The sequence below is a fragment of the Phoca vitulina genome, unplaced genomic scaffold (assembly GCF_004348235.1).
Source record: "Phoca vitulina isolate PV1807 unplaced genomic scaffold, GSC_HSeal_1.0 scaffold27, whole genome shotgun sequence".
Classification (NCBI taxonomy): Eukaryota; Metazoa; Chordata; class Mammalia; order Carnivora; family Phocidae; genus Phoca; species Phoca vitulina.
This window is the reverse complement of record NW_022589730.1, coordinates 9140269-9162242: the sequence shown is the minus strand read 5'-3', so window position 1 is coordinate 9162242 and position 21974 is coordinate 9140269.

Genomic DNA, 21974 nt, shown 5'->3' with positions numbered 1-21974 from the left:
AGAAAGGAAGGGAGGGAGGAAGATTCACAAAAGGTGAATCTGAATTAATGGAACAGCAGAATAAGAATTTAAAAGAATCATAATAATTATTTCCAAAGTGATAAAAGAGAAATACTGGTTGTCAAAAAAGAACATTTATAATAAAATAACAACAAGACAGGGTATGAAAAATAAAGCATTTGATGAAAGTACACGAAAACAGAGAAGATTTTATTCTATTGAAAATTATTTAGGAATTACATTTATTATTTATTAAAATTTATTAAAATTATGTTAAAAATATTTATATATTGTATAGGCATTAATTTCCAGTAATGGAATCTGTTCTATCTTAATAATCTTAAATAATACATTGATATTATATATTACTTATATAAAAATATATTTATATATTATTTGAGATTATTAATATGTATTATGTACCATAAAAGGTAATATATTATATTACATATGTATTCTTTTGGATACATTTGTATATTTACATAATTCATTCAGTGAACTTACTCTACCTTTTAAATATTTATGTAAACAAACCAAAATTATGTTGAGCAAGCATTTCCTTTACTAATTTAATAGCCACAACGATACACACTGAGAGTTTTGGATGGTATGTATCGTGCCTCCAAATATTGAAGTAGTGTGCCTAACCTTGTAAGTACACCGAAGATAAAAACTCATTTTTTAGTTTTTCTGAGACTAAGAATAAATATAGACTTAACTTATATTTTGTGGTATCTATTGCATAATAATCTCCTTTACATTTCCAAACCAAACATAAAAGCTAACCAAGGGTTTAACATTGTTCAAGGCACCTGCACTAGCAACTTTTCTCAGTCATTTTGAGATCTATAGTTGAAATACAATTTAATTAAGGTGAATTAAAGTATCTCAAACTTGTAATAATTTTGTTTTGTATTATAAATGGAGCCAGCTGTGCATTAAAAATATGTAATTCATCATGAACAAGTAGGATTGCTCAAAGGATTGAAAGAATAGCCCAACTAGAAGAATCTGTAAACGAAATGACCATATTAGCAAACGAAAGGGAAAAAGTTCATCAGAAGATGGAAATGTTAATTTTATGTTGCCTATTTTTTATTAAAACTCAGAAAATTAGAAATAGGAATACTTTCTAAACGTGATAAACCTTGTTCATAATTTTTTAAACTTTAGATACATTCTCTTTAATTTGAATATAAATCAAAGCACCGGTTTAAACACTGTAGCTTTTTAACATAGGCTGGAAGTCATTTCTAACATGGTAAGGTCTGGGAAAAAAAGTACTCAAATGAAAAAGTTAAATAATCTCATTACTCATCTGCATAAGAAAAAATCAAGAGAATCACATGAAAAATTTGTAAGACTGTAAGAAAGTTTAGCAAATTTAACACAAGCAATGTCAAATTTTAAAACAAATGACTTGTCTGTACACCATCCATCAACAGGAAAACAATAAAATCACTCAAAGGATATGCAATTTTATCAGCTTGATAATGTTATTAATTTTATTACCAAATAATAAAGATAACAACATATATTAGAATAATATGAAAAATCCCTACAAATTATGTGTTCTGAATATACAGTCCTTTTGATATCTTGTTCTTTTGTTGTTGTTACTTAAATGAACCCATTTATATTATGGGCCAGCAATGTTACAAATGGTGGAGCCTCTGTGGGTCTTCTGGCGGCCAACTTCACTGTGACTCAGGAGGGATGGTGTAGGTCGGCTACTATTTTCATGTGGGGACCACAATGCCAGATTCCCGCAGCTCATCTCATCTGGGTTTCAGAAGGAGCACATGTACTTGGCATGCTGGCTTATTTGAATTTTCCTCACCTTTTTCCTGAAGGAGGGCCTATAACCTGTCTGGTATTTACGCAGATCCTGACCCTCTCGGTGCCTTTATTCTTTATATAACCTCTGGTGATAATCCCTATATGCATTTACTTCCTCTTTAAAAATATGAAATTTTAAACACTTCTCTGTTCAAGTAACTGAGCTGTGTTCCCAATTACCAAGTGCTGCTATCTCTTGCCTGCCTCTCCTATCCTCCATTAATGGTGAGGAGTGAGTGGGCCCTCCTCCCCATTAGTACTACCTTGACACCTGTCCATATTGGGGAAAAGAGCTGCGATGTTAATATAACACTTATATTTCTGTTTTTCTATGCATGGAGAACACTGGAGTATAAGATTGCAATATTTGGTTTTAAGTGTAGAGGACATTTCAGTTCCGTGTGTGTATGTGTGTGTGAGAGAGAGAGAGAGAGAGAGAGAGAGAGAGAGGTGAGAAGGCAAGAAATGATGGTAGAATCAGGTACTGAGATGTATCATATTAAGTGTCCCTTCTGCAAGTTCAGATACTTGAGCCTGGGAATTATTTTAGGATTTGAGCAAACTGAGTCTCTGTTCTCCAGAGTTAGAATTTTTCTAACACTAAACCTTCATGTTACTAAATTCACTTGTGATAAATACATACATATGTAATCTCTTATTACCTGCTGCCTGTCAAATTTAGTTTGGGGTCATCTTTTGTTTGTAATAGAAGCCACAGCCACCCGGAAGGAGAGCTCTTCTCATGATGATGGCAGGGGTGCCATAGGGCAAACAGAGGGGGTGGAATTTAAACTGAGGGATGAGAATGAGCCAGCAAGGGAAGAGAGCATTGCTTACAAAACACATTCACATGTTGCATGTAATTCTTATGAAAGTCCTATGAAGTAAGGGTATGTATGATAAGTCTGATTTTACAAATGCAAAAAATGTCATTCAGAAAGAATGAATGGCGTACAATATCACAAAAGAAAATAGCAGTATATATAGGAATAGTTCTGGGTTCTTTTCTGGAGGGTGAATGACGGAGGGGGACGAATTCTTTCCAAGTTTTTATAGTACGTCCTCATTTAACCTCAAACTCTTTCACCAAAAAAACCCAAAAAACAAAAACCCACAAAAAACAAACAAAAAACACTAAATAGTATGCAACTATGAAATAATCTGCTTTTCTTTAAGCTTCCTAAATATTTCCAGTAAAAAGAAGATGTTCCACCTGGTATGACAGACAGAGAAGTGTGTATAAATTTTCAAGTTAACAGAATACATTACAGAAAAAATTCTGAATGTGACCCTGAACTCTGAGGGGTTACAGCACAATGTCTACCATAGCCCTCGCCATTGGTAGGCTGCATGGCTGAAACAAAGAGCTCCTTCCTTTAGCAAATACATCCGCTTGGAATTGTTATCTCCTTCTACCATGAAACCTAAGTTGAATTTATTTTCAGAAAACAGATCCTGAAAAAAAAAAAAAAAAAAAAAAAACAGATCCTGAGTTGATTCCTCCTGTTTTGGTTAAAGAAATAGGTTAGAAGATTTTATTTCCTTCATCCAAGACGACCTGAATCTGGATGATGTAAATGTTTGTTACAATATCAAGCATAGAGTAATAGTTCAAAGTCATCTAAAGAACTGATATTGTCTATCCAAAAATGTTAAGGATGCTAAACAGCAGGAAAAATTAGGAATTCATCTTTTTATGAAACACTTGAAGTTCAAAGAAAAAGCATTTATTCTGTGCGACTCTTAAAACACTTAAAATATTGCCTTCAAGTGTGGGTTGTCGCTTTCCATTGCTTTGCTATTAGTATTCCAATTTAAGGTAATTGTGCATGGCAAAATCCTATTTCAATCAATTTTTGAAGCAAGGTTTTATAATTTTTTTTATTCTTACCCTATCCTACTTGATTTTTGCTCATTCCTACCTCAGCTTTGTGTTTTAGACAGTCAATCAAGTACAAAAGAATGTTAAAATACCATAACTCCTTTCATCAACCTTAAAAAAAAAGCAGTCAGGTCTTTTAATTTTTCTTACTTTCAGTCTATCATTAATAACAAGGTATTTAATGTTTTATGTGTTCCCCTCCCCTTCATGCCAAAAAATAAAAGGGGGGAGGGGAAACTAGAGAAGACTGTTTTTTACAGGTGGTCTAAACTTTTCCTTATGCTTTATGTGGATATGTACATATAAATTTTATGTGTGCTATACTAGAAAAAAGCAAAATTTCCTGCAAACAGACATAGCTTACAAATACTTTTTTTATGAAAACTTACATGTCTTATGATTTTCAGGAATTCAATCACTCTCCCTCAATAAAATGCAATGCATTTATTTCTAAGATGAGGATAATAATCCCTAAACACATCATCAAATGTTTGCACTTGAATGTCTTGACATACACATCAAAACACTTAGTAACATAAAAGTCCTCCATCTAGCTACCCATTAAAATAATCCCACTATATTATTTGCCTTGAGCATAGTGTCTTATTTCCTTGTGTATTTTTCCATTGTTTCATGCAGCGCCTAACACAGAGCAGAGTCATGATAAATAGCTTTGTCCTCGACAATATCATCTTTGAATGTGTCTCTGCATTTGCCTGGGATGCTCCTTCTCTCCACCTCTTCACTTGACTATACTCTTACTCATCTCAGGTCTCAGCTTGAACATCAATTGTTTGGGCCTCCTCCCTGGGTTCACAGACCAGATTAGGGCTCACTGATATGCAGTGTCTAATACTCTGTGATTGTCCTCGTAATACTTATCAGAGTTAGAATCAACAAATTGCTTGTGTAATCATGTATTAACACCTTCTTGCAGGGCACCTGGGTGGCTCAGTCAGTTAAGCATCCAACTCTTGGTATCTGCTCAGGTCGTGGTCTCATGGTTGTGAGATTGAGCCCCACTCTGGGCTCCACACTCAGCAGGGCGTCTGCTTGAAGATTCTCTCCCTCTGCTCCTCCCCCTGCATGCACACTCTCTCTCTTTCAATCTCTCTTTCTCAAATAAATAAATAAATCTTAAAACACACACACACACACCTTCTTGCACTACACCTGTACAATTCATAAAGGCTTTATAAGTGCTGTCTCCAGTTTCTAACAATAGAAGTATTCAATAGAGATTTAGTTTGTTGAATGAGTAAATGAACAAATAAGTAAAGGTCATTCAGCAAAACTAGAAAGAAAAATGCTGGATCTAAAAATGCTGTATTGGGGGGCGCCTGGGTGGCTTAGTTGTTAAGCGTCTGCATTCGGGTCAGGTCATGATCCCAGGGTCCTGGGATCGAGCCCAGCATTGGGCTCCCTGCTCCGCGGAAAGCCTGCTTCTCCCTCTCCCGCTCCCCCTGCTTGTTTCCTCTCTCGCTCTGTCTCTCTCTGTCAAATAAATAAATAAAATCTTTAAAAAAATAAATAAAAATGCTGTATTGGTTTCAGACAACTTAATCCACTCTAATTAATTTAAGAACAGATTATTAAGAGATATCAAATAGCTGACCAAAGATGTGCACTCACTTGAGAATGGAGCCAGAACTAAATTTTGAGGAACTGCCTCAAAATCTAAATATGTAGAACCAGCTGGAACCCCTTCCAGGTCCACAGGTTGGACCTCCCAGGTCCACTCTGTTGGACTGTCTTCATCAGATATCTGTCACCACTTCCCACTGGAGAACTACAATGTCTCCATCATAGCCATTTCAGCCTTGTGGAAGATGGTTCCTTCATGTGGTATTGTTCAAGACTCCAATCAAAGCAGCATATATTCTCCATTGGGAAGAGCTCTGCTCATACCTAATGCCTCATGTAACACTTTCATCTTACAGCTGAGTGTTGCTGAACCCATCAGACTTTAGGATATTGTGGATTTGATAAATCCATGATGAGAGGCTCTGACCACATGACCCATAGTCAGTTGCTCATTTCTAAAGGGCCTGAGTAGCATGTCAGATGGTATTGCCTTACTTTAGAATCCAAAGGTTATAGATTATGGTTGTCCTTTGAGGGAATTACCCAAACTTCACACAGCAAATGTTTCTACCACATATACCTCTAAAGCCCTATAGTGTAATACCATAAGCTGGGTTATGTGTGTGAGCAGCAACCATGTAACCAAATCTTGGAACTACAGCAGAAACCTTTCTTGCTCTGAGAGTCCCTTGTCTTCCATTAAATGGGTTGTAGCAGAAGTCTGGAACATGATGCTCTGAGTTCCTGAAGGGACCCAAAGGCACTTTGTTCCTTCTTAGTGGTGGGAGGTGTAAGATCTAATAATTCATTTTTACTTCCAAGGAGATGTTCTGTCATGGTCCAGAAATGGGACTTTACTAAGGCTAAAGACTCCTGAGTCTTCATTGGGCTAATCCTCCACTATATGGATTGCATGTTTCTAACAAAAACCCCCAACTTACTTGCCACTTCATGTTCATCTAGTCCTCTAAATGTGATGCCATCCATATAGTGGGCATTGTGATATTTTCTGGAATGTATAGGTGATCCACATCTCCTTGGACTATCTTATGACCAGGCAGAAGAGTTATAGCCTTTGGGCCTGACCATAAATATATACTACTGTCCATGTTCATCTCATGTGAAAGAGAGTTGTTTCTTTTCCTCCTAATAAATATGGAAAAATAAACATATTTGCCAGATGAATGATCTAATACTATGTACTTGAGGCGGTGTTCATCAGCTCTAGAAAAGATATCACATCTGGGAGCACAGCTGAAACTGGGGTAATTTTGCATTTGTTCATTGTCAAAGGATCTGTTTTTTGTTTTGTTTTGTTTTGTTTTGTTTTATTTGGTTTGGTTTGGTTTTGCAGGGGCAAGACTGGTGTTTTAATAGGATGAGGTGGATCAGTCCCTGCATTTGGTCTTTAAGTGTGTCATTAACCTTAGTCAATTCACTCTAGGATGTGAAACTGCTTTTGGCTGATTCTTGATTGTAGGTTGGGGCAAGGAGTTTGAGCCTTCCACCAGACTTTTCCCACTACAATAACTATAAATCCAACTCCCTGGTATGCCTATTCCAATTAGATACCCAAGCACCTGGGAAATTACCCCTGTGATTTGGACCCAGGCTAGGACTCCATTTGTTTCCTACCACCAATATGCCTTACTTCAAGCACAAGGCCTCAATAAAGCTTTGGGTCCCAAAGTATCAACTTGAACCCTGTATCAGAGAGCTCCTGATATTCCCTTTTCCAGTGTATTGTCATCTAAGTAAACAGTATAGAATCATTTGTGGAAGAACTGGAGAATTCATTACCATATTAAACTGCCAAAGTTTTGCTGAATTATCACCGCTAGGAACTCAGTTTCCCCTTAAGTTAGTAGATTTCAGGTCTCAGTCATTAGATCTTTCACAATAAACAACTGATATACTTAGAGTTGGTGAGTCTATTGGGAAAAAAAAAAAATGATCATTTTCCTACAGAGTTGTAGGCATTTAAATTGGAACAACAGAGTAAAAGATAATCTATCTCAAAGAATGACTTCCAAAATGTGAAAATGTAAATTTTCAAAATTTTAAAGTATGATCATTGCAGCATTATTTCAAATTGCAAATAAATAAATAATTTTAAAAAAGAAAGAGAAGCAAAAAAAAAGAAAAAAAGAAAACAATGCAAATACTTATCCATAGGTGGATGGCCATATAACTTATCCATACAAATGAATATGGTGTGGCCATTAAAAAGAATTATGGATCTATATGTACTGACACTGAAATATCTAAAATATATTGTTAAATATGAAAATCTCATTTTTTATTAGAGGCATAATTTACATATACGAAAATGGACAGATTTTAGATGTACTGTTTGATTTTTTTTACAAAGGCAATAACCCATGTAAAGCCACACACTTATCAAGGTATAAGAAAGGATTGTTGGGCTCCTTCCCAGTCAATCCTCCTACCCCAGAAGAAGCCAATGATTTTTAAGGCAATAAATTGGTCTTGCTTCTTCTAGAACTTCATATAAATAGAATCATGTGGGATGTAATATCTCATCTGGCTATTTTGCTCAGGATATTGGTTTTGAGTTTCATCCATGTCAATGCATGTATCAGGAGGACACATCTTTTTATTTCTGAATACTAGGATATTCATTTTCTTATTTATTTTTGTAATGTAGCTTTAATACAGACTTGCTCAATGAAACTTCCCACAAACCCCCACATTATAATTGTTTATTTCTAGCTTCTTTCATATTCTCCAAATTATCATTTCAGACATTAACTTATTCATAATACACTTTTCATGAGGTCTCCCTTCAATATCTACCAAACTTCAATAAACCCACATTTAGCACTGTCTACTTAGCTGCCCTCAAGTCTACTGTGCCCTCAGCTTTGACTTCGTACTTGACTTACATTTTCCATTCAGATCACCAACCACAGTTTACAAATATATTTTCTGATGTTTGATTTTGAATTTTGAATTTTGTTTGGATAATAACAAGAAGTAAAACAAACACATTCTTTCTTCAAAAGGTTAATAAGGGTCACAACTGAACATGGTAATCTCCCAATATCTCCCTTTGAGGATGCAGCTTGTGAAAATGATAAGCACACAACTACATTACAAAACATAGGCATGAGATTCAGAAGGAAGTGAAAATAAACCTTCATGGCATATAGCACCTTCTGTTAGAGCTGCATACATTATATTCATGGAGGTGCAAAACATTCTTTTTTTTGCTCTTTCTAAATCAATCATCTTTCAAAATAAATGACTGGAGCTCTTTGAAACATTATCTGCATTGTCTGTGGTAGATTTGTAGCAAAGAAGAACAGCAATGGCAAATGACAGATTTAAAACAAAAACTAGAATTGCTTATATTAGAAAATCATAAGTGAATCCTTGCAAAATGACTTTAGGGACAAACTACAGATTCAGATCTTAATGACTAGCAGATTTCTACTACCAAAACCAAAAACAAGGATGGCGACAAAACCCTCAATATTCTAAGACAAAATCACTAATTTCTCATAGGTCTTTTATCTTTAAAAGATCAAATTGTTTGAATGGATCTGAATATGTCTGAACATCAGACAAGACAACAATCTGAATTGTAAGCTTTTCTATTTCTTATAAAATAGTGTATATGCAATGTTTTTCCTTAGTGAAATAGAGATTCCCTAAACTAATTGTGTTAGCTAGAATTATGTCAGGAAAACAGAAGCCATTATGGATATTCCTGTAAAAAAGGACTTTCATACAAGAATTGGAGCCTTATGAAACCACTGGAAGGCTCAGAAGAAAATGTCAGGTTGGGCTCCCATGATTGTCTTAGCTGCCGAGAGCAAAAGAGATACCACTACCCCGAATCATGCCTTCTGCCACTATTTCTCCTAAATTTTGTGCAAATGTATCTTATTGGCAGAATCTAATCTAAGCCATATAGGAAAAAGATTTTGGGGGATGCAAAAAAAAAAGTATAGGATGCAGTAGCATCAATTTTAGATTGGTAAGAGACAATATAATAAAATAGTATTTGGCTACATCATCATGTATACATTAACAGACAATAATATTAATATGCAATAGGAGGTATATAGTTTTCATTCATTTAGCATCTGCCACATGTCAGTTCTGGGCTTGATGCTGGGACTCAGTACTAAAAATATACAAAGTCACTGCAATGATAGTTTCCAGTTCAGAGAGGAATCTATTATTCCACAATCACACAAGTAAATGCAAGCTCCTAGCTGTGATAAATGGTACCATCCTGCCATAAGATGGGGGCCAAACTTTACTTGAAGTGTCAGGAAAGACACATTATTCAACTATGAAGATCAGCAATCAGTTAGTAATGTTACAGCATTGAAAGAAGTTTAAAGAATAAAAATTTAAACCCAGAAGTGAAAATATAGGAGATAAAAACCATTGCCTAAAAATATCATAGAATGATTTGATGAATAAAGAACATTCATAAGGAAACATACACTATAATAAGCAAATTGGTAGAACTAGTAAAAATGTAGAATTTTACATTTCAATACCTTCCCATCCTTCTGACCATAAATACTGTGTTACAGAATCTTATCTACAGAATTATCAGTTCTAAGTTCTGCACATATATGTCCTTGAGATGTCTACTTCATGGGTGCAAAGGCCTTTGACTTGACATTTCAAGTTGTTTCAACAGAATCACTTTTAAGGTTCTTTGGCTTCTCTCTTCCTTTCTACTCTTGACAAAAAAATGCTCTTAGTGTAGCAGTAGAAATGGTAATGGCTAATATTTACTGACTACTAGCAACGTGTCAGGCCATCTGAGTGCATCAGTTCACAAAATCTTTGCAACCACATTTTCAGGTATGAATGAAGAGGATAGATAGAATCTAAAAACAGGCAGCTTGCTTCTGGAGCCCAGACTGAGCCCTCATTCAATTCCTAAAGCCTCACTAGGAGAGAAACCTATGAGGACAGTTATTTTATGCATCAGAAAACTGAGGGTCGATGATGTTAAGTCAGCCATCTAAGATCAATGGCAGATACGGAATTTAAAATCATGAGTATATGGTCCCATAGATGTTTCTTAAGGGTCAAGAGGAAAGAAAGCTGTCTATATAGAAATGGCCACCAAAAATATTGGTGAAATAATCTCAAGATACCAAATCCTATGTAGGAGAATGTAAAATTTGCTATGAAACATTCAAATAGTACCTTCTCCACAGAGCAATTCTGTGGCACAGGTGAAAGTCAAGAGGTCAGTGACCACCCATCGTTTTCCTGTTGCCCAATTTATCATAAGAGATACGCTTGGTGGGAGGCAGGAAGATTTGGTCTCCACAGGGTGAGGCTATGCACGTTGTGAGAGACTCGACAGGGGTTTGTAATACTTTCCTATTGCTGCTGCAATAAAATATGATAAGCTTATTATCTTAAAACAATCCAAATTATTTTTTTTATAGATATAGAGCTTAGAAGTCCAAAATCAGTCTCACTGGGTTAAAGTAAAGGTGTGGGCAGGGCTCATTCCTTCTGGAGGTTCTAGGGGAGAATTCCTTGCCTTGCCTTTTCCACCTTCTACAGGTGCACTTGCATTCTTAGGCTCATGGCCCCATTCCCACATCACCCCAATATCTTGCTTCTTTCATAATATCTCCCAACACTGACTCTGATCTCCTGCTTCCTCTTTGTAAAGGTTCTTGTGATTGCCTCAGGCCTGCCAGGACAATCCGAGATGATCTCCCCATCTCAAGATCCTCAATGTTATCATGTCCGCAGAGTCCCTTTTGCCGTATAAGGTATCACTCGCAGGTTGCAGGAATTAGAATGTGGGACTCGTCAGGAGGCTATACTTCAGCCTACCACCAGTAGGTAAACATTTCAAATCCCCAACCTTGTCAATTAAGCCACATCCGGATTTGATTTCTTACTAGACCTCAAGAGCCACATTCTTCTGAGGTTTCTTGGTAATTATGAAACATCACACATTCATGTAGCATTGCAGCTGTATAAAAATAATCATTTGAGAGCTTGTAATAATGGCTATCTATAAGACCTGGCCAGAATACTTCAAGGATTACTCGAAGTCTTTTCTGCATCTTCTTTATCATAAACTCCAAGGAATCTCTTTCTGTTCCCTGATTCAGTTTCCACAAGCTCTGGGTTTCCTGAGATCTAAGATAAGGGATTTCTCTCAGGAACTGTCAGTTGTAGCTGTTGAGGGCCATTGTTTTTAAGTGAAGTGTTCATTCATACAAAGAATAAATGCATAGACAGATTGATAGTTCGATAAGAGATAGACCTAAAAATAATAACTAATTTTTACCAATATTGTTGAGCCTGCTGTGTCCCTCTCCTGAGTTATCGGACCATTTTAAGTCCTAAGAATATATTGGCTGACTATTCAAAACCTTTGAACTCTCCCTCACTGTATTAGTCAGGGTTCTCCAGAGAAACAGAACCAACAAGACATAAAAGTAAATATATTATGAAAAATCGGCTCATGTGATTATGGAGGCTGAGAAGTCCCACAGTCTAACATTTGCAAACCAGACCCAGGAAGGTCGGTATGATTCAGTTGAACCATGGAAGCCAATGAGGTAAATCTCAAATTTGAGGGCAGGAGATGAGATGAGATGTTGCAGGTCATGCAGTCAGGCAGAGAGAAAAAAACTTCACCCATCCTCTACCTTTTTGATCTATTCAGATCCTCAACAGATTGGATGATGCCCACTCCCATTGGGGAGGAACAATCCCCGACTCCACCAATTACAATGCTAATCTCATCAGGAAACAACCTCACAGACACACCCAGAAATAGTGTTTGACCAGATATCTGGGCATCCCCTAATCCAGTTCAGTTGACATCTAAAATTAACTACCACACCCACTTATTACTCTGGTAAGCCCTGCCCTGTTTTTGCCAATTTACAGTCAGGTAAAAATGTATTTGTGTTGTTGTAACAATTTTTTTTTCATTTTTATTTATTTTGTGGATTGAAGATGTATTGGGGTCTTGACTGGGTTAGAATAAGATTGGATCAAATTTGCCATGCTGCATTATATATAAGACAGAGAACCTGAATGAACATTTTGCCTCTGATTAGGAGGCTCATGTAGGGTGGGAGCAATGGACCTTTCCCACATTTAGATTTAAACATATATGGAAGAGTGTCTAGGATAGCAGGGTGGAACCACAGTCGGCAAGTTCTTACAGGGCAAGATGCCAAAGCCCGTGACACATAATTCACCCAGGAGAAAGAAGTATTGCCAGGAAAACCAGACTCAGAAACAGAGGCTAAGAGTTGGAGGAGAGTGGTTGTTTGGTGCTTCCTAGCCCCTAGGTTTTGATCCAGTCCTCAGGATACTCTGGTGACACCCATTTTCCCTGGGCTGGGTTGGGGGGAGGGGGAGGCATGTCTGTGTGAAATAAAAAGGCACTTCTCTTTAGTTGGAACGTTAAGAGGTAAAACCCACCCCATTCTGGGAACTGCCTCAGAGCAACTATCCAGGGGCAAAAATTGCAGCGATTCTTCCTTTGCAAGAAATAATCACAGCAACACAAAGATTGGAAGTATCTTTGGGGAAATTGGCAAGAATTCGCCCCTTGGTAGAGGCAGGTATGTGTGGAGGAATCAGACTTCTGTTGTGCTGCCCTTCACCAGGGCGAGGGACCTGAGAAGCAGTGTGGCCCCAGGGCAAGCTGCCCGTGTGAACTCAGATGCCACAGACAATGCGGGGTTTCCAGAGGGGCATGGGGTCCAAGGGGGAAATTACAGACAGCACATGCCTGAGTGAAGAGGTAAGGGTTTTCATCCATCACAATTCAGATTAAAATGAATGTGACCTAAATCTTACCTCCAATGTATCTGCTGCCCAGACATTAGGCAGACATTACTTAACGATTTGCAAAGCCACAAATGGAGGATTATCTTCATTTCTGCCTATTTCATCAAGAGTGAAGCAGGAGAGGCTTTTTTTTTTAACAGAGTGTATTTGCTCATAAGCACAGAGAAACGAGGTAAACAATTAGAAAGTACATTGGGGAGAAAGAATCGCTACCACAATGTTTAAAAACCTCTGTAAAGTGACATATATTATGCATTTATTAACACAGAAAATAAAGTTCTTGGCATGGATCTTATTTATTCTTTCAGGTTCCAACAATCCATCAATTACCAGACCCTGGAATTATTCCTTTGAGGCCATGGTTTCTCAACAGCTGCACTACTGACATTTTGCACCAGATAATTCTTTGTTGTGGGATGTGTCTTGTGTATATGCTAGTATGTTTAACAGCATCCCTGGTCTCCACCCTCTAGATGCCTGTAGCACTCCTTATGGTGACAACTGAAAATGCCCCTGGACATTTACTTAATGCTCATTGCCAGATGTCCCTGGAGGGAAGATAATTAATTAGCCCCACCTCCTCCCTGAGACCCACGGCTTTCAAGCAATGAGCAGTGAGCTCATATTCAGCTCATGGATTTACCTCAGAATTGTGTAATATAAGAAATACATGTAAAGACCTTATGTTTCCTAATGTTATGTAACTACATAAAGTATCTTATGTACCTCCAGAGATAAACCCAGATTAATATCTGTTAAAATCAACATTGATTGAATTAAATTGTTTCAAGATGAATGTTATAAATGACATTTAGAAAATTTTATGCAAAGCAGAGCGCTCATTAAAGCTTTCATATGAGCCAAACATAAAAAAAAAGTGACTTTTATTCTATACAATGTATGTTGTTTTTGGGTTTTTTTGTTTGTTTTTTTTTTTTTTTTTTTTTAAATCCCAGAAAAGGAGCAAATGAGCTTGACAGGAAAATCACATTCAGTGTTTTTTCTTAATCTTGTGTATCGTGGTAATAAACAGTTTTCCTGTCATTTGTGGTTCTTTGTTCCAAGATGATGTAGAGGATGTGAAAAAGCAATCTGATTAAAATGAAAAGAAGAATCTTTTTATTTTAAATGACATCTTTAGAAAAGAAAAGCAGATTTTTTTCTACTAACAGACTATGTACTTCAAATCACCCCCAGTGAATTATACATAGAAACATTTCAAAACAGATGAAACTACAAAAATTGAGACATTATAAATGATAAACTGGTAAGTCTTTCTCTGTTGAATTATGAAAGAAACTTACCAGAGAACAGTACAAAAATTCAATGCAGAGACACATGATTTTATTTCTTCTGCAGAAAAAGAAGGCACAAAAGTGAACTAACCTCTATAGCCGTAAAGATGAATTTTAAAACCAATAAAACCCATGGGTACAATCTTCACAACTGAAGGGAAACATGGCTAGTGTGGTTTCATTCAACATTTACCAATATTTCTATATATTAGTTTTTTTTTTCATTTATTCACACAAGACATTTCTCTATAAGAGTAAACCTTAGAGAATAAACCATGAAAACACTGCCTGGAAGAAACGCGCATTAAAAGTTTAAAGCAGTGATTTCGTACCATCACTCAGATTAAGTTTTTATCTCCAGTATTACTGCATGATAAAGAAAATCAAATAAATTTCACTCATGAGGCTTTTCCCCAGAGCTCCTGACTGACAGTGAAAATGTCAAGAAAAGATAAGTGCACATATCCTGCAGTTGCTTTGCATCTCATAACTAAGCATTTAGCTCCTACAGCAATGGGAGGGAAGGTAGCACAAGCTGGGGTAAGAACACAGGGCAACACCCCAGAAACACACGAGTCTCAGCTGGTCACCCACACAATACCCACTGCAGAGCCGATGACAGTGTCGTGGAGTTCAGTTAAGCTAGTGATCATGAAATGGCAATAAATAAAATATATTTTAATGAATGCAGATGCAAAATTTAGAAAGGATATTTTGATCCAGACAAGACGATCTACACACATTTTTTTTTTTTCCCCTTTCCTCCCACCACGCACAGCTAAAAATCTGGGACCTGACATGAAAAATTCAGAAAGGTAGAGAGAAGACAGATTGACCAGGGATGTCCAGATCCAGGAAACCCTATGACTGAGTTGCCAGGTTTTCTTTTAGCCTCTTGTATATCCTGGGCAGCGTGCTGGAGAAGCTAGCAACTGATAAAACAACAGCCCAAGAAAAGACTATTTTCTCTAGCCGAAGGATTAGGAAAGGACAGTCTAGGAAAACAACTTGTTTAGCAATAACTTCTCTACTCAAGTCAAACACAATGGTAGAAAAACATAGCCTCTCCCACCATCATTACCAAAGGGTGAGTGGGAACCTGAATGTCCACTCTGGCTGGCTTGAAGAGCCTGCCAATTCCAGGCCTAGTGACTTCCCTCCTAGACATTAGAAAGGACTTTCTGCATTGTTAAACAAGTAAATAAGATGCAATCCCATTTCATAAATTTTACACTTCTTTGTCACTTCAGAGTTTAAGTGTTTTAAGTCTTATAACTACCTAGGGGGTAGATAAATATTTATTTCAGTTTTTTTCCACCTCACTCTACAAATCAAGACATTAAATGTGTCTACTGCTCATTCCTTAATCTACCTTAAAAACAACAACTCATCTTTCAAATCTCAGATAAAGATGTCATTTTCAAAAAGCCAAGTTCCCTGAAACCCATGGTTGTATCTGGACTTCTGTGAACTCCAGAACATGGTGAACTATTTTTATTTCCTATTAATGTAACATGGAAATGACCCTATGCTTTGTCACTGGACAGAAGCAGGTTCAATAGTGAAAGTAATGAAAACATAATTTTCTCCTTTGCATTCTTGGATGTAGGGCTTCACGCTACAAAAAATCCACAGGTCCCTCCATGTGTTTCAGTAACCTCCCTAAAGACAATCCACACCACAGCATTTGTTGGCAGTGGGTGGGGTTGGGGTGGAATTGATGGTCCATAATGAGGGATGCAATGGAGTCATCCAAGCAGGAAGAAAAAATTAGAACCACCGGACTTTGAGGTTGGAAGATGGGTAAGGAGACAGTGGGAGGAGGGGATGCACAGGCAGGAATCCCACTCCCATGTAGAACCTGGTGGCTAAGCCTGGCCTCCTGCCAGAGCCTTAGCAACAGAAGAGGGACTGGTCAACAGAGAACTGTCTCCTCTGTATCATCACTACCAGAAGAAGAAAATGACAGACTGGTTCTCAGAACCTCTAATAGAGGGAAGAATGAGAGCCACCATGGCATAAGGACCAGAAATTCCTTAAATTAAAACTATAACAAATGGCCTCAGTGTTCTTGTATAATCTAATGAAAGAAACAGAGAGAGGAGGGGGCGGGGGAGAAAAAGAAATCTCTCAATTAATTGGGACCTGATTTTTTTATATTCTAAAATAAAGAAAAGTGGCATATGCCACTCCTCTTGGATCACAGAGCAATGTATGCTTGATATATCTGTTTATTCCTCCCTATATGTCACTAGATTTTAAGCTCTGTGTGCAAGGCACATCTGTTTGGTTCACAAATTTATTCTGAATGCCTGGCTATGCCTCCCCTTTTTCACATCTAGGTTAAGAAGACATTAAAAATAACACTACAAAAATAAAATAAAATAGGAAGAAAATTATGATTTTAGGCCACATATCAAAAAAAACCAAACATATTTTATAATAAAAAAAGTTTTAATTTGGTCAACTAAATTGGTTTTTGTATGTTTTTTGTTTGTTTTGCGCAGGCTCCATGCCCAATGTGGGGTGTGAACTCAGGACCCTGAGATTGAGAATCGCGTGCTCTACCAACTGAGCCAGCCAGGCGCCCCTCAAGTAAATTGTTTTAAATGACATCAGAAAATAAGCCAATGTGACTAAGATATTTTCCTTTCAACTTTGGTTTTCTTTCAGATTAAAATCATGTATTTTTCATACATGGAGAGAGTGGAATCTGGCTCTGTGTTACTTACATAATAAAAGCCAACTTCTTAACTAGAATTAGAGAGTCACCAGGATGTTGGGCAGAACAACAGAATCTACTAATTCATTTCTTAAATTATATATGCAAATGTACTTAACACACATAAATATAGATTTGGCCCCCTGTACCAACAACTTTTAGCTAAATTTCTAAATCAAGAAAAGTGTAAAACATCCGTCAAATGACATCCGACTCTAACTTGACGTTATTCAGGAAAAATCAGATAGCAACTCCAGCCTCTCAAAAGAATTCTTCTGACCATAATTATACGCATTGTTCTAGATCAAGCAGAATGTACCAGAGAATAGATCAAGCAAGCGGGACAACACAGGACATGGAGAATGCTAAGGCTAATCTGCCCTGAGTGATGGGGAAAGAGTACGTTGCTTAGGCAGCCAAAGCAGAGGTGAGTCAGCAGAGATGCAGCTGAAAAAGCAGCTCCCCGTCCATTTTATAGGACCTCATGTCCCATGCCTTTTGGACACAAAGTAATAATCTATTCTTTGCAGGCATGCTCACTCTTTTAGAAAAAAATTTTTATAAAAAATAAAGTTGATAAAACAAAAGACAAATTATGTAGACCCCAAGAAGAAATAATGTCCAAGTCAAGTTCTGAAAAGTGCCAAGTGAAGAGGGATTTAATATGCATCCCAAACAAAGGAGCCCGCATTTACAAAACTGTTAGTAGAAAAAGTATAAGATATTCAGAGGCCAGCAAGTATTTTCTTCTAGAATTTCATCGTATGGTAAGGCCACAGTGCAATTCCTTACACTCCTAAGTGCTGCCCATAAGCTTTCTGTGCTCCATCCTGAGATACAGTTGGGGTCCATTAATGGTCCCTGGCCTCAGAATGAAACTCCATGTCTCTCAGGAGGGCCTGTCCTCATTTCTGCAGTATGAAGAATGCCTTCTTCTTCGTAAAGCGTGCCCCATTGATCCTAGGGGACTTGGCAATAGCCCAAATTCTGTTACATTTCATGTCCAGATAGTATGGGATATATATGCAAATCATACCCCAGGAACAACCCTGATATGTATACACTCTCCAGGGTGTATAAATTCTGCTGTGCTAAAGCTTTAGACAAAATCCTTAATTGATTTTCATGAGGCAAAGTAATAATCTATTCTTTGCAGGCATGCTCACTCTTTTAGAAAACAAACACAGGTCTTGATAGGCAATGGTTAGACCGGGAAAACCCATCACAAAGAGCCTTGCATTGTCAAGATAAAAATATAGCAGCTTTAGTATCATTTGAGAGTTTGTAGATAATTTAGAGGTTATTACTAACTCTATACATCTCAATAGGGAATAATGTTTCTGCATTTCTCTGACAGAATATACACAGCCTTCAGGAACATTTTATCCAGAAAATGTTCTCTTTTGAAACTGCTTTTGTCCTTTTTTCAAACCACTCATCTCAGTAAAGTATATTACATTTATTCACACATTGTATACATTTATTTTTAGAAGAAAAAGTTTAATTTTTTCTGCCTTTAAAAGCAACCATATAGTCTATATAGATTAAATAAAATATGCTCTTTTAAAAAATTATTCCTATAGTAGAAAAAACAACGATGTCAAGCTGTCTGCCCCTCACTAAAGCAAAATAATAGAATGGAGAGGGTTATTACTGTACATCTAAGATCTCAAACCACATAAGTTTTGCCTTTTTACCCTCATTATCTCTGTATTACTTGGCTAAGGATAAGGTGTAACAACTAGAGACCCAACAGTCTGCTGCCCTTCCTTCACCTTGGCCTAAAACCAAGGGCAAAGGCTTAAACACTAACTGGAAAATAATTACTACATGTGAGTACCACTCTTCTACCACAGGAAAAATGACTTATTTTTTTCCTCTCTTGTCACACAAGCATATACCTCTTTTCAATAAAGCTAAAAAACGTCACTAAAGAAAGGAGAAAAAAGTAGATAAATAGACATAAATATCAAATTTACAGTAACTACAAGTATTTCATTATGACACACTATCTCTTATGAAAGGTTTTAGGGAAAAAATTAACAAACTTTTATTTTATTTTCTCATTTTAGTGTGTCAGGATCCTAGGAAATAAGAGGGCATGTTTAGGGATAAATATAAGCCATGCAATTTTATATTTGCTTAAATAAATTTTGCTACACATTAACATTCTTGAAAAATGGTATAATTTAAAAATAAGTTGTGTACTCAATGAAGAAATAAAAATAAAATGTGTTTTTCTTAAATTGTACATGCAAATGTATGCAACATACACAAATATGTATTTTCACCTGTGGACCAATCACTCTTAATTTCTAATTGCCTCCAGAGGAGATTACTACTTTACTTGCTTCTAGTAGGGCAGTAGTATTTTTATCAGTAATAGAAGTAGCAAGAAAAGGAAAAGGAGTAAGAAGAGAAGTACCAGAGGAATAGTAATAGTACTACTAATAATAGTCGTCATAATAGTAGTAATAGTAAAGAAACCCTTCATTGTCTGAGTATAACACATCCAAAAAAATGTGTTAGTGGATTTTTGGATAGCAGGAGTCTATATCCCATTACTTTAAGTGAGAAAAATAACACATTCTAAGCTTACCTTAAATGTCAATAAAAATTTTCCAGTATCATCAAAACACAAACTCTTATATAATATTCCATCATTTTTTGCAAAATGTAAATCATTAAAAATACCAGTTACTCAGTTATTTAACAATTAAAAATATGTTAGTGAGTATATTTGCTTGCAGTGATTAAAATATATATAAGAATGGTAACAAAATACACTTTCTTCTACACTGCAACAAACATATACTAAATAGTAAATAAGAAAGTGGTAAGTTAAAAGTATGTTTGAAAAATGTACAGGGCGCCTGGGTGGCTCAGCTGGTTAAGCGTCTGCCTTCAGCTCAGGTCATGATCCGGGAGTCCTGGGATCGAGTCCCCCATCGGGCTCCCAGCTTAGCAGGGAGCCTGCTTCTCCCTCTGACCCTCTCCCCGCTCATGCTGTTTCTCTTTGTCTATCTCTATCTCAAATAAATAAATAAAATCTTTTTAAAAAAATGCACATAATACTTAATAAAGTAAAATAAAGCAATTAGAAAGATGTAATGATTCAACAAAAGAAGAGTTGCTTGTCTCAGTTCAGGCTGCTTTGTCAAATACTATGGACTGGTTGTCCTAACAAATATTTATTTCTCACCATTTTGTAGGCTGGAAGTTCAAGATCAAGGTGCTGGCAGATCCGGTGTCTGGTGACAGCACTTTTCCTGATTTTCAGATGGGCATCTTCTTGTGTATCCTCACAAAGCAGAGAACAGAGAAAGAGATAGAACAAACTCTCTCATATATTTTCTTACAAGTGCAGGACCCCACCATCATAATCTAATTACCTCCCAAAGACCCCATCTCCAAATACCATCATGTTGGAGACAGATTCCAACATGTGAATTTTGAGGGATGTGAACATTCAGTCCATAGCAGTTGCCTGGGTGTTTTGATGGGGAGAGAAAGAAAATGGGTCAGTGACTCTGGACTCTGGAAACCAAACTGAGGGTTACAGAAGGAAGGGGGGCAGGGGGATGGGGTAACGGGGGATGGGTATTAAGAAGGGCACATGTGGTCATGAGCACTGGGTGCTACACCCAACTGATGAATTGTTGAACACTACATCAAAAACTAATGCTGTACTGTATGCTGGCTAATTGAACATAATAATAATAAAAAAAAGAAAACAAATCAGTAGCTCTTTCACTGGTGATTTCTAATTATGTGGACTTGCATGCGACTTCAATCTCACGGACCCCACCAATCCTGAACATAAATTGTTTATTCATTTTACACAACACAGAGTTGATATGGAGCTCAACTTCATTACAGATTTCCCACCTCTCTCAATTTTTCAGAGCTTTGAAAATGTCCAGGACCTTGTGCTGTTTCAGCGTGACATCTAACACCATTTCAAACTGATGGTGTCTCTCCATCCCTGCACAAGGAACTTGGATATGATACTTTTCTGAGTAATATAGTGGAGTTTCCCCAAACTAGCCATACTTTTATATTTTCCCTCATTTTTATACACATAAAAATAGTTGTATGGATGACAGCTTGGGCACCCAGGACGGTCAGACTTATAACTGATGTTGAATTTACCTCTTTAAGTATTTCACCATTTTTAACTTTTCCTTGAATATATGGGCTTCTCTAGTCTTCTTATCCCCACCCCCTTATTTTCTTCACAGGCACCTCTACTTTCTTCGAAGATATTGAAACTAATAATACAGAGGAGATGATAGCAATGCAAGTACCATTTCATAGTGTAGCCTGAAAGATTTTTAGTGCAGAAAAAGTAATGAAAAATCAAATGTTTTATTTAAAAATAAGCAAATATAACAAACAGAGGAACTCTGAAAAAGATGCATTCATGTTTAGGGTTAGATGGATAGACAGACTATGGTATTAAATGTCATGTAAAATGGTAGATATTATGTATAATAATACAGACTAATTCTATAATATATATCATAGTCAATGTATCATATATAATAAAGCCACATGAATCCAACCACTAGAAAAGAGGTTAACTTTTCAATAATATTACAGGGAAACTTGACTAGTACAAATACATATCACACTGGGTCTTATATCACTATCCAACAAACTGAGATGGACTAAGAATTAAATGAAGAAAATAAAACCAAAGGAATAAACACTATAAGCAAAATCAGTGACTATTTTCTGATGTAGGGCATTGAAAGGTTCCTGAATTTCCTAATTCTTTAAATATCACAATCATTTTCTGTGTAAGATAAGCTCA